We start from the raw sequence: 13,075 nt of genomic DNA, 5'->3' as shown, positions 1-13,075 counted from the left end.
CTGAAAAAGCCCAAACTTCTGACTATCAACCAAGTTAATTAACTCCATGTGGGAGACAAGCATGAACTTCTTCTTAAAAGTAAATGTACCGATTATAACACATATATGTTGGCTTCCATTATTTTTATCTTCACTCTACTATTCTTAACTACAATATTATTTGATTTTTTTGTCACCTGCCCTCTCCCTGCCATGCATAAATATAAGGACTCTGTTTTGTTTTTGTTTTTTTAACTATCATATAGCCAACTGATAGGCTGAATCTCGGCTACCAAATCACCCACAATATCATTGCTTGCTAACTTCCATTTAGGCTCCAGCGCCTCCCTCTCTTTACCATGTACCTCTGGATTCTAGGCTGAACAGCCTGAAAGAGGGGTCTGATGTAGGGTAGCCATTAATTAAGCCATGCAAAGAATCTGCTTTCAGAGATGGAGGTGGGCTTCTGAGGTGGCTGCCCTCCAAAATTATTCACCTCTAAAAGGCAGATGCCCTCCTGAGCTTCACTCTTCCACTGCTAACAGTTCTCTGCCAATAACTACCTCCCACTGCCACATGAAAAAATTAACACAAGGTATTCAATTTCACCAACTCCTTCCACAGATGAGTAATTTGCGCATGACACATTCTAGAGGACTTTCTTCACAACACTTAAAGACCACCCTTGATATTTATGATCCCTAAGTCCCAAGGCTACTGTTCAACTCACAGAGAACATTCCTGGAAAAGCAAAGCTTTTGCTATCATCCAAGAATATAGTTATCCTCCAACTCAAGGAACCCACACAACTTCATGGAGCTGCCAAAATCCAGTGACAATAAGTAACAAAGATTTTTCCTGTTAGTAAACAGATCATCCCAACTCACAGCAGCCTTGGTGGAGAAGCCTGCTGCACTCCAGTCAGTTTCTAGCATATTGTGGGCACAGAGTAAAGTCATCAGCCATGGCTTCCAAGTATCCTCCAAAGAGCCTCATGCAAGGCTAGCACAAAACTGACTGGTGATAAATAGGATTGGAAGAAAGAATAAAAGTTGAAGTAGAATTTCTTTGGAAACTGGATCTAAATATTTTCTCAATCTCATGTCTAAATTTGCATATTTTTATCATACAGATGTGCATATGAAATATATATTAATGATTGTTCTAAAAAATGCCTTGCATGTCATTAAAATTCAAGACTTACCAACATAAAGATGCTGTCTGAAAAAGAAAAATTCAAATGATACAGATAAAAGCCTTTTAAAACTTTATTTTGTTACCCTTTGGAAGCCCTCATTAATAAAAATTATTCAATGGTATTTGAAGCCAGAGTTTTTCACTCTAACTGCTACTTTCTAGGCTGCCTTTGTGTTAAATAGCGTGCTTCAGGAATGATGTAACAATTGAATTTTGACTCCACTTATGGGGTCAGTCTCAGACTGGAAATTGTTTTTCCTCTGGGGAGGGAGGTTCCAACATGCCTGTTACTCTGTGCAGGCTTCATTGTAATCTACTTCAAGGAGCCACATCGTCTGGCAAAACTTGAAGGAAACGTCTGTGTCTGGTTCGTTATCACCCTATCTCTGGTAGGCGTGGTACAAAAGTAGACTCCCCGAAATTTGGATTGTGGTTACAGCTGGGTCACTGCCCACTGATAAAATGTCATCACTGTTTGCTTCCTCCTTAGCTCTAACCTGGGAGGGTGTCATCTAAGAGGGTTTTGGGGGAGGAAATGGCATGTTTGGAGGGAAAGTTGTATAAAGTAAACGCCAGGCCTTGCGGGGAAATAAATACTGGACTGAAGATCGTATGTCATGGTTGGAGACACCATGGACTAACACTCTTTGAGGTCTCCAGATTTCAATCAGTTGAAATAAAAGATGTCAAGTTGGTACTAGTCAGACGAAAGCAGATCGAACGATAAAAAACACTAGTTTCTTGGGAAAAAGAAACAGAATGTGCGTATGCATTCTTAGACATAATTTAATGATTAAAAAAAAGAGAGAGGAGAAAAACACCTTGATTTCAACTGGAATGATCGTTTTAAACTTGAGTTACACATACTTGCCAATTTGCCAAGATATTTGGAGAAACAACAATATATCTGTTAAATAAAGCATTCACAAATTTAAAATGTGGGGTTTCCCTGTTGTTATTCACTTACAAAGGGATGGCTGGGAACAGTATAAATTTCAACTATAAACTAAGGATCCTTAAGGACAAAATTGTTCCTCCCCATTCCACCTCCCCCAAAATAGGTTGAAATCCTAACCCATGGTATCTGTGAATGTGACCTTGTTTAAAAATGGTACCAGTTAAGTTAGCATGATGTCATACAGGAGTCGGGTGGGTCCTAATCCCACCTTAGTGATGTCCTTTTAAAAAAGAGAAGAGACACAGAGACACACTAGAAAGAGGCCATGTGAAGATACATTTATGAGTCAAGGAACGCCTGGAGCTACCAGAAGCCAGGAGAGACAAGAAACCATCTTCCCCTGAAGACTTTGGAGGGAACATGGCTCTGGCAACACCCTGAATTTGGACTACTAACCTCCAAAACTGAAATGGTAAGTTCTGTTCTTGTAAGCCATCCAACTTGTGGTACTTTCTTACAGCGGCCCTAGGAAACTAATAAAGCTATCCAGGAACTAAGTGAGTAAGCTTTTAACAATCATTCAGCAAATATTTATTAAGCACTTATTACTTAAGAGGAGTCCTGGTGGCTCAATGGTTAAGAGCTTGGCTGCTGACTAAAAGGTCTACAGTTCAAATCTACCAGCTGCTCCTTGGAAACCCAATGGGGCAGACCTACTTTGTCCTTCAGGGTTGCTATGGGTTGGAATTGACTCTATAGCAATGGGTTTTACTACTCAAGAGACATGCCTGTGTGTTCTATGATGGGCATAAAATAAATCACAAACAGTCCCTGTCATCTAGGTGTTTGTAACCTATTGTAGCTAGGAGACACCTATCCCAAACACATAGAATTCCTTGATCAGTACAATGGGCCTCTTTGTTAAATTCACTAAAGACTATCTCCAGGTGATAAGCGCTACTCAACTATTATGAAGAAAGAAATATTTTCTAATTAACAATGGCAAAAACCATTTTTAGTACACTTTGCCCTATTTCACCATTTTGCCTAGAGGTGGATATCCATTCATTCATTTGGGTTAAGAAACATGGAGGATACAGCCAAGATACACAGGATTATTTCTATGTAATCAACATTTTAGAACATAGAATGAAGCAAAAACAAAAAAGGGAAGGCAAGAGTGAAAGAAATAATGGTAGGAAATTTCTCCAAAAGAAGGGTTAGCAAGTCCAAGACCTAGAGGGCAGGCCAGCAGACTGGAAACTCAGGAAAGACTTGGTGTTATAGTCTTGAGGCTAAAATTTGAAGGGCAGACAAGTGGGCTAGACATTCATACAGGATTTCTACATTAAAGCCTTGAGGCAGAATTCCTTCTCCAGAAAACCTCAGTTTTTGCTATTAATGCCTTCAACTGACTGGGTGAGGGCCACCACATCATGGACAGTAATTTCCTTTACTAAAAGTCAACTGGTTGTAAACGTTAATCACGTCTACAAAATACCTTCACAACAACTTCTAGACTAGAGTTTGACCAAACAACTGGGCACTGTAGCTTAGACAAGTTGACACACAAAATTGATGACCACAGGTAACACTGACAGACACTGATTTTTTGAGGTCCTGGTAATTCTGTTGCACACGTGGTGGTGATTTTGCATATTTTATATATATTTAGTCATGTTCTTTACTCAGAAATTTTCTACTTTCATATTTGAAATTCATGTCATAAAGTTTAATGTAGCACACTGGTGCTCAACTGTGATTATTCTACTGAGCTGTGCTTTTTCTAAGCCACAGAAGGTTTTATGTGTCTGTGCCTCAGGGTATCTCTCAGTTCTGGGTCTCCTGTGGCTCTTCAGGTCCTGGAGGTTTCTCTGGTTCTCCAGCTCTGTACTCAGTCTTCACATGTCCTCACATGCCTATGCCTCATGGGGTGGGGGAGAGAGGCCTTGCCCTGCTCTGATCCTTATGAATTACATGAAACTTTATGCTGCAAAAGTAAGGACACAATACAGAGAAACTGCGATGACCTTATAAGCCTCTTTCAATTCCTGATAGAACTACTGGATTTAGCAGTGGTTAGAAAGACTGAGGAAACCCTGGTGGCATAGTGGTTAAAAGTTATGGCTGCTAACCAAAAGGTTGGCAGTTCAAATCCACCAGGCACTCCTCGCAAACCATATGGGACATTTCTACTCCTAGAGGGTCGCGATGAGTTGGAATCGACAGCAAAGGGTTTGGTTGTTTTTCTTTTTTTTTTGGTTTAGAAAGACTGACATAAGTGTGCTGCTGTTTCTTAATCATTCATTTCCAAAATACTGTCTACTCTCAAAAAAGTAAATTAATGCCAACAAGCCTTTAGAACAGGTGTTGTTTTATATGGCATGATTTGAGAAGTCCTCGGAAAGACTTGCATATAAAATTACGGCATACCTACCTTATTGCCATTGCTTATAATCTAAACTTCTATCCACTGTTAAAATGTAAATCTCTCCAGGAACAGAAGGACATTAAGGTAGGAACAAGCTAGCTACAGCTGGTCACAGCAAATTAAAAAAAAAAAAAAATTAAGATACTTATACATGAATGTTTATTGCAGCATTATTCACAATAGCCAAGAGGTGGAAACAATCCAAGTGCCCATCAACAGATGACTGGATACACAAAACATGACACATACATGCAACGGAATATTAGTCAGACACAAAGAGAATTGGAGTTCTGATACATGCTACAACACGGATGCTCCTTGAAAACATTACCCATTGCCATTGAGTGATTCTGACTCATAGTGACCCTATAGGACAGAGTAGAACTGCCCCATAGGGTTTTCAAGGAGCAGCTGGTCGATTCAAACTGTCAACCTTTAGGTTAGTAGCCGAACACTAAATCACTGTGCCATTATGCTAAGTGAAATAGCGAGACACAAAAGGACAAATACTGTATGATCCCACTTACATGAAATATCTAGAATAGGCAAACGGGTGGAGACAGAAAGTAGATGAGAGGCTGTCAGGACCTGGGGGTAGAGGAACATTGCTTAACGGGCACAGAGTTCCTGTTTGAGGTGCTGACAAAGGTTTGAAAATGAGTAGTAGTAACGGTTGCACATTGTGAATGTAGTTAATGTCACTGAACTGTACACTTCAAAATGGTTAAAATGGAAAAAATTTATATTATATATATTTTACCACAATAAAAAAAAATCAACAAAAAGACTTCTACTTCCGGGAAGATGGAGTACACATCATTTTCTCTATTTCTACTTCTACGTACATACATAAAACCAACCTAAGAAGATAGAAAGACTGAGAGAAGACAGACTAACTGGGGACCTCAGACCTAAGGAACAACACATTGGTGGTTTCCTTAGGTTTTCTTTTCCCCTTATTTCTCTAAGACTAAGAGTTATGCCAGGAATCCTGGTGGCACAATGGTTAAGCTCTTGCCTGCTAACTGAAAGGTGGGTGGTTTGAACCCACCAATGGCTCCGTAGGAGAAAAGACCTGGTGATCTGCTCCTGTAAAGATGATAGCTTAGGAAACCCTATGGGGCAGTTCTACCCTGTCCTATAGGGTGGCTGTGAGTCAGAATCCAATCAACAGCACACAACAACAACAAAACCTAAACAAGCTCGCAAGTTGGACGTGCCAATGGGCACAAACAAAAAAGCCCCAACTAAAGTCTACTCTCTCTACCCAAAGGGCCAGGAAAGAGGAAGTCTAGTGAGACAGAAAACTTTTAGACAAATGTTTAGACAAATGACTTACTTCAGCCAATCACCACAGAAAAAAACTGTGACCCCACCCCTAGCCACACCAGCAAGGGCCCGATGGGGAGCCTAGACTTCCATCCTTGCTAAGCTACCACCACCTGATGAGGTAGCATCAGAGAAGGCCAAATAAGGAGACAGATTTCCATCCCCGCTGAGCAGTTAACTGGCCATTTGGCTAAAGCTTATACCTTGACAAGAATTACCTCAAAATGGATCACAAGCTAAGGAGACAGATTTCCATCCCCTCTGAGCAGTTACCTGGCCATTTGGCTAAAGCTTATACCTTATAGAAGAATTACCTCAAAATGGACCACAAGCTTAAATGTCAAACCATAATTTCCCCTCCCCCCCCCATAGGAAAATATGTTTGGGACCTACAGCTAGGCAAAGAGTTCTTAGACTTGATAACAAAAGCTCAAACCATAAAAGGAAAAATTGATAAATTGAGCTTCATCAAAATTAAAAGCTTTTATTTTGCAAAAGATTCTGTTTAAAAGATGGAGATGATAACCTACAGACTGGGAGAAAACATTTACAAACCACATATCTGACAAGTTGGAATTGACTCAATGACAAGGGGATTTTAGAATATATAAAATCCAGTACCCACTGCCAGCGAGTTGATTCCGACTCATAGTGACCCTATAGGACAGAGTAGAACTGCCCCATAGGGTTTTCAAGGAGCAGCTGGTCGATTCAAACTGTCAACCTTTAGGTTAGTAGCTGAACACTAAATCACTGTGCCATTAAAAAAAAAAATGCCATTATGCTAAGTAAAATAGCGAGACACAAAAGGACAAATACTGTATGATCCCACTTACATGAAATATCTAGAATAGGCAAATGGGTGGAGACAGAAAGTAGATGAGAGGCTGTCTGGAGCTGGGGGTAGAGGAACAGATCTTGGGAAAACTTGGCAGTCTGAAGGACTGAGCCCTTTAACTTGTGAGGTCTGACCTAGCTCGGGGTGGTTAGGGTCAGAGGAAGAAGTGCTTCACATGCAGCTGGTGTCAGAACAGAAGTGGAACAGAAGGGAACAGCATTGAGAATAGGTTGATTTGAGACTGCAATAGATTTGATTGATCTTTACCGGCTGATGCCAGAGAAACGAAAAGTGGGGATTGATTTCATTGTTGCTTATAAATAATAATAGTAAACCTGTTAACCTATTGCCATTGAATCAATTCCTACTCACAGCGGCCCTATAGGACAGAGTAGAACTGTCCCATAGTCTCCAAGAAGCACCTAGTGGATTCAAACTGCTGACCTTTTGGTTAGCAGCCACAGGTCTTAACCATTATGCCACCACGGTTTCCAAAAAATAATAGTAGGAAAATCTTCAAATATTTTGAAGTCAAACAACAGCCTTCTATACAACCCATGGTTCAAAGAAGAAATCTCAAAGGATATTAGAAGCCCATTAAGTCTCAGCAGCCTTTACATTTTAGTGGGAATGAGATTATCAGATGATTTCAGAGAGCAGCCTTTCTTTAATCAGTGGAACATAAAGACTAGGAGAAGCTGCACCTGAGGAGAGAAAAGGCACTGAACGTAAAATTAGAGGACCTGATGCTGCTACTTACTGGCTGTGCGACATTTTTAAAAACCTCCTAGAGAATGCATTTCTCCATCTGAAAATAAGGACTATAATACTTGCAACCTAACATTTTCGTGAGATTTAAGTGCAATATCAGTAGTCCCCGATTTATGACGTATTTGAGTTACAACAACTGCACTTATGACCATTTGTTTTTAAATCTTATCATTAGTAATACGTACTGCATTTGTGGCAACTCATAATTTGCTGAAGTTATTATTCTCAGATGTTCACTCGCAGATGTTCAATTTTATGATTTGCCATTCAAAACACTGCCATAGAATAAGCTATGAAAGCTAAAAAAGCATTCGTAGTATGTGGGAACCGACTTACCTCGGAGTCAGAGGAAGAGAATCTGGTCATAAGTCAGAGACTACCTGGACCTGCAGGCACAAGCACCTGCCAAGGACAGGACTTGGCCCATCGTAATAGATGCTCAACAAATGTTGATTGAGTGGAAAAGTAGCTCGGGGCTATCAAAACAAGCTTTATAATTTTGCCTGAGGCTCAACCTAGCAAGAAAGAGAAAGAAATGCATTAGTAACAGGTGAGGCTTTCAAACCATACCTAACTGACCCATGAGAGAATTCAAGAATAACCGAAAGGAGAAAAGAAAAGATATATCTTTGGAGGGAGCTAGGAGTTGGGTAAAGGGTGTGTGTTCATATTCTTCCACTCTCTCTCTCGTCTGAACCAACGCATTCCAGCTCCTTAAACAAACAGTATTTCCACTTCATTGCTATTTACAGCCATAGCCTAAAGCACAAAGATCAGACTCAGCGTCTGATTAAACTAAGTTTTATAAAGAATGACAAAATAATTGGTAAAAACATTTCAGCTTGAGTATGTAAAACAGAAAAAACAAAGTAACAAACATTCAAAGCACAATGGGTTTTGGGGAACAACACTGTCTCTTCTCTTTGGCATTTCTCTAGGATTCATATCTTGGCTGGGTGACAAAAACCTGTCCATCAGATGCAAGCCTGAGCCTATCAGCCTTACAAATCAGAGTTAATAAAAGTCAATCAATGATGGTTTAACTTGCTTGCTACTGCCTCAAGCAGGATTCAGTCCCAGTGTCTGTCATCCGCTTAGAAAATACTTTCTATGGTTGCCTATAAATTCTAAAAATTTACTCATCTGCATTTTTTGTAGATCGGAAAAAATGATTTCTATAAATACGTACCAGACCAACACGGATGCACATAACGCCCCTTCAGGTAAGTACGTAGACATAAACTTAACCCTCCACAATTACAGTACGAACAAAGGGGCAGTTTCCTTAAACTATGAGTCAGAATCTACTCAACAGCAGTGGGTTTGGTTCTGGTTTTAAATATATGTATACACACACACACACACACACACACACACACACATTCAGCCTCTTTAGAGTTTTTGCCCTATACATTCATACTTTTCATTATAAAAGGAACTTATGCCATAACTGTCTCTGCTTATATGATGGCTTGTAATATTTTCAATAAATCAAATATTAATTTCAATAAAATAAAGATTTTTATAACCCAAATCCTTAGGACAACATCACCCAAGATGATGATTACAAAAAAAGAAGTTGCCATCAAGTCAACTCCACCTCACGTGGCTTCATGTGCCCACGTGCATCAGACAGAATTGTGCTCCATAGGGTTTTCAGTGGCTGATTTTTCAGAAGTACATCACTAGACCTTTCTTCTGAGGCATCTCTGGGTGGACCTGACCTCCAACCTTTTTGTTAGCAGATGAGCACGTTAAGCATTTGCACCACCAGGACTCCAAGATGATAAAGTTGGGCCTAATTTGCGCAAACCTCTGACTCTGTCATATAGAAGTCTTTTGTCTACAGCAGAGTTTTCTACCTAAACCAGGAAGTAGTATGTATAGTCAAACGCCTGCATACCCAACTCTCAGAAGGGCCAGTTAGTTAGGAGAGAGGCAGGAGAAAGTAGGGATCTGGGAAAGGATGCTAGCATAAATACTAATCAGAGACAAACTCTTCTCTAACGTTTTAACCAGAGAGTCCTTAGTTCTGGAGTCAGATTTAAAACTTTGAGGTCATGTTAGACAGCATCAAGGTAGAATACGACGTGTGCTATTCCGTTCATTCAACAAGTATTTGCTCAGCGACTACCATGTGCTTTTTGTCCCTGTGCTTATAACAGAAGGAAACCCTGGTGGCATAGTGGTTGAGAGCTACGGCTGCTAATCAGAAGCTCAGCAGTTCGAATCCACCAGGTGCTCCTTGGAAACCCCATGGGGCAGTTCTACTCTGTCCTATAGGGTCACTATGGGTCAGAATCGACTCGATGGCAACGAGGGTTTTATAACAGAAATATAATGCAAGCCATATGCGTAATTTTCAATTTCCTAGTTGTTGTTGTTAGGTGCCGTCAAGTCAGCTCTGACCCATAACGATCTTATGTATAACAGAATGAAACGTTACAGGTCCTGCATCATCCTCACAATAGTATGTTTGAGCCCATTTTTGCAACCACATTTAAAAAACTAAAAGCAGGTGAAATAAATTTTAATAATGTAAGATGTAAGATATGATCATTTGAACATGCCATCTATATAAATATTTATTAAAGAGATATTTTACATCACCGCTTGGACTGTCCGCATTTCAAGTGCTCATGGCCACATATGGTCAGTGACTACCATATTAAACAGTGTGTTTTTAGAAGCAAGGGATACCACGGTGAACAAAACAAAATATCTGCCCTTGTGGAGATTAATCTTTGTGGAGAAGACAGACAGGATACAAATACGTGTGAAATTTCAGGTTGTCAACATGATCTCAAAGGTCACATGTGATCTGGCCGCTGCCACCTCTTCAAGCTTATCAGTATCATCTCCCACAGCTTCCCTGCACTCACTGGCTCCACCACACTGCCTTTCCCTGAACAAGCCTGCCCATGGCCACCTCAGGGTTTTTCCACCCACCTGGAACTCTCTTCCCCAAGATATAAAGGCACTTCAAAAACTTTAAAGGATAATGTATGTAATGGCAGTGGTTATCAAGTGCTTAATCTGCGCATCACAAACATTTGTCTGGATTAATCAAACTTCACAACAAAATAGTGAGATAAGTACTATTATGATGTACATTTTATAGATAAGGCACCACCCCCCATCTGTTAGTTCATTGTACTGTGGTGGTGGTTTGCGTGTTGCTGTGGTGCTGGAAACTATGCTACCAGTATTTCAAATAACCAGCGAGGTCAACCACGGTGGACAGGTTTCAGTGGGGCTTCCAGACTAGGATAGGCTAGGAAAAGGTCTGGTGATCTGCTTCTGAAAATGACCCAATGACAGCCCTACAGATCATGTCCTACTCTCTTACTTTGGACACACCATCAGGAGGGATCAATTGCTGGTGGAGGATATCATGTTTGGTAAAGCAGAGGGCCAGTGAGGGTGACGGGCAGCCTCAGTAAGATGGATTGGCAAAATAGCCTCAACAGTGAACTTGAACGTGTCAGTGATCAGGAGGATGACACAGGGCTGGGCAACATTTTCATTGTGTTGTGCATAAGGTCATCATGAGTCAGAGTAGACTCAAGAACAACGATCTACAGATAAGGGAAATATCTTAAATAGGTTATGTATATAGTATAAGCTTTATTTAGCCATACCACTATGGTTCAATTTTTTTTTTCATTTTTATACACAATGAAAGAGTGAACACCTACATGACTAAATCTCTGTTCCTGAGTCTATTGCCTTCAGATATATTCCTAGAGGTAGAATTATTGGCTCGAAAATCAGGAGCACTTTTAGGCTTTGGAAATAGATTGTTAAATTACTCTCCAGTAAAGTTATACCTCTGCTGCCAAGCCTACAGGGAAGGAGAGTCGCAGGCACTGAGAACAGGAGACACAAACCCCATCTGGGCCAATTTGGCCTTTAGAAAGCCTCTATAGTTAACCTTTTGGATGAGAATAAAGAAATTAATTTGCCTATGACTTCTCAACAGGTGAGATCTTGTGTGAATTTCTCAAAGGTTTGCTGAAACATCCTAGAGAAAAGGATTGGCCCCTTATTTAGTCTCCCTCATTTTTCAAAGTCTTTTTTGTTTCCTGATTTTCTGTTTTTCCTTGGAAATTTTTTTGGACGCTGGATGGTTAGCATGAGAATATAACTCAAACAGAAAGAAAGGACCCAGTACTTTTCACCCCTACCCTTACCCACCCCCACCCATATGAAGGTGATGAAAATGCATTTTATTGGATGTCAAGCTTTCTATTGTCACTGGATTAACATTGAGTCCCCCCTCAAAGGAGCCCTGGTGGCACAATGATTAAGCACTCGGCCGCTAACCAAAAGGTGTGCGGTTTAAACCCACCAGCCACTCCATGGGAGACTAGACTTGGTAACTTGCTCCCCTAAAGATTTAAAAATTTAAATAAAAAAAAAAATTGCATTGAGTTGATTCCCACCCATAGCACCCTTATAGGGCAGAGTAGAGCTGCTCCACAGGGTTTCCAAGGCTATAAACCTTTACAGATGCAGACTGCCTCGTCTTTCTCCTGCTGAGCAGTTGCTGGGTTCCAAGCACCAGAGTTTAGGTTAGCAGTTGAGAGCTTAACCACTGCACCACTAGGGCTCCTTCCATAGAGATTACAGCGTAGGAAGCCCTATAGGGCGCTTCTACCCTGTCTTATAGGGTCGCTATGAGTCAGAATTGGCTTGATGGCACACAACAACAAAATTTATGTCAGGTAAATTTCCATCAGTAGTCTTAGCAACAGTCTATTTCCCACGTCTCTCATGATTTTCAGTTCAGTGTGTGTTCATTATTTCTAATCTTTAACATTTTTATATGAGAAAGATGGAATCTCAATTTTTTAGTATTTTTCATTCATTTGACTGTGAGAATAAACTTTTTTAGTTTCTTGATAAATGTTATTTCTTCCTTTTCAATGTCCTCATAGCTAGTACACCTACTCCTCACTTGCCAACACTCTCGTTATCCAACAGTTCACATTTAAGACAGTAGTAAAAAAACAATCCACTATCAGACTATTTTGCACATTAACGAGGAGCCGAGGAGAGAGGGGGAGGAGGAGGGCAAGTTCTCTGAAAGGGGGCGAGGTAGCACGGACCACCAGTGGTTCATATAACCCGGATCCGGGCGGAGGAGCTGGGCCAGGTCCATGTCGAGCGTACAGTGGGCAGGCGGTGCACAGGAGGCAGGGTGGCTGGGATGTGAGGAGGTGGTGGAAGCCAGCGTGGCAGGAGTCAGACGGGGGCTCTGAAGTCTTTTCTCCCAAAGAGGCTTTTCTGCCACCTCCACAACCTCCACTGGGCCCAAGTGGCTGGGCCTCAACTGCCCGCAGGCCTGGGAGCTGCCCACTGCCTACCACCAAAGCCCATCTCCAGAGCTTGCGGAGCAGGAAGGTGGAGAAGGGAGGTGCAGGGGTCCCTGCAGAGACCAGGAGCACCGCCAGGTGGTGGTGCACCCCTGCTACTCTGGAGGTGGCACAGGCAACCTCCGATTACCACCACCTCCACCTCCAACCCCAGCAGGCTCTGAGAATATAACCAATGTCACTGAATTGTGCATGTAGAAATTGTTGAATGGATATATGTTTGACTGTGTATACGTCACCAAAAAAGATTAAAA

Source organism: Elephas maximus, chromosome 10, assembly GCF_024166365.1.
Source record: "Elephas maximus indicus isolate mEleMax1 chromosome 10, mEleMax1 primary haplotype, whole genome shotgun sequence".
Lineage (NCBI taxonomy): Eukaryota > Metazoa > Chordata > Mammalia > Proboscidea > Elephantidae > Elephas > Elephas maximus.
This window is presented reverse-complemented; position numbering follows the sequence as displayed.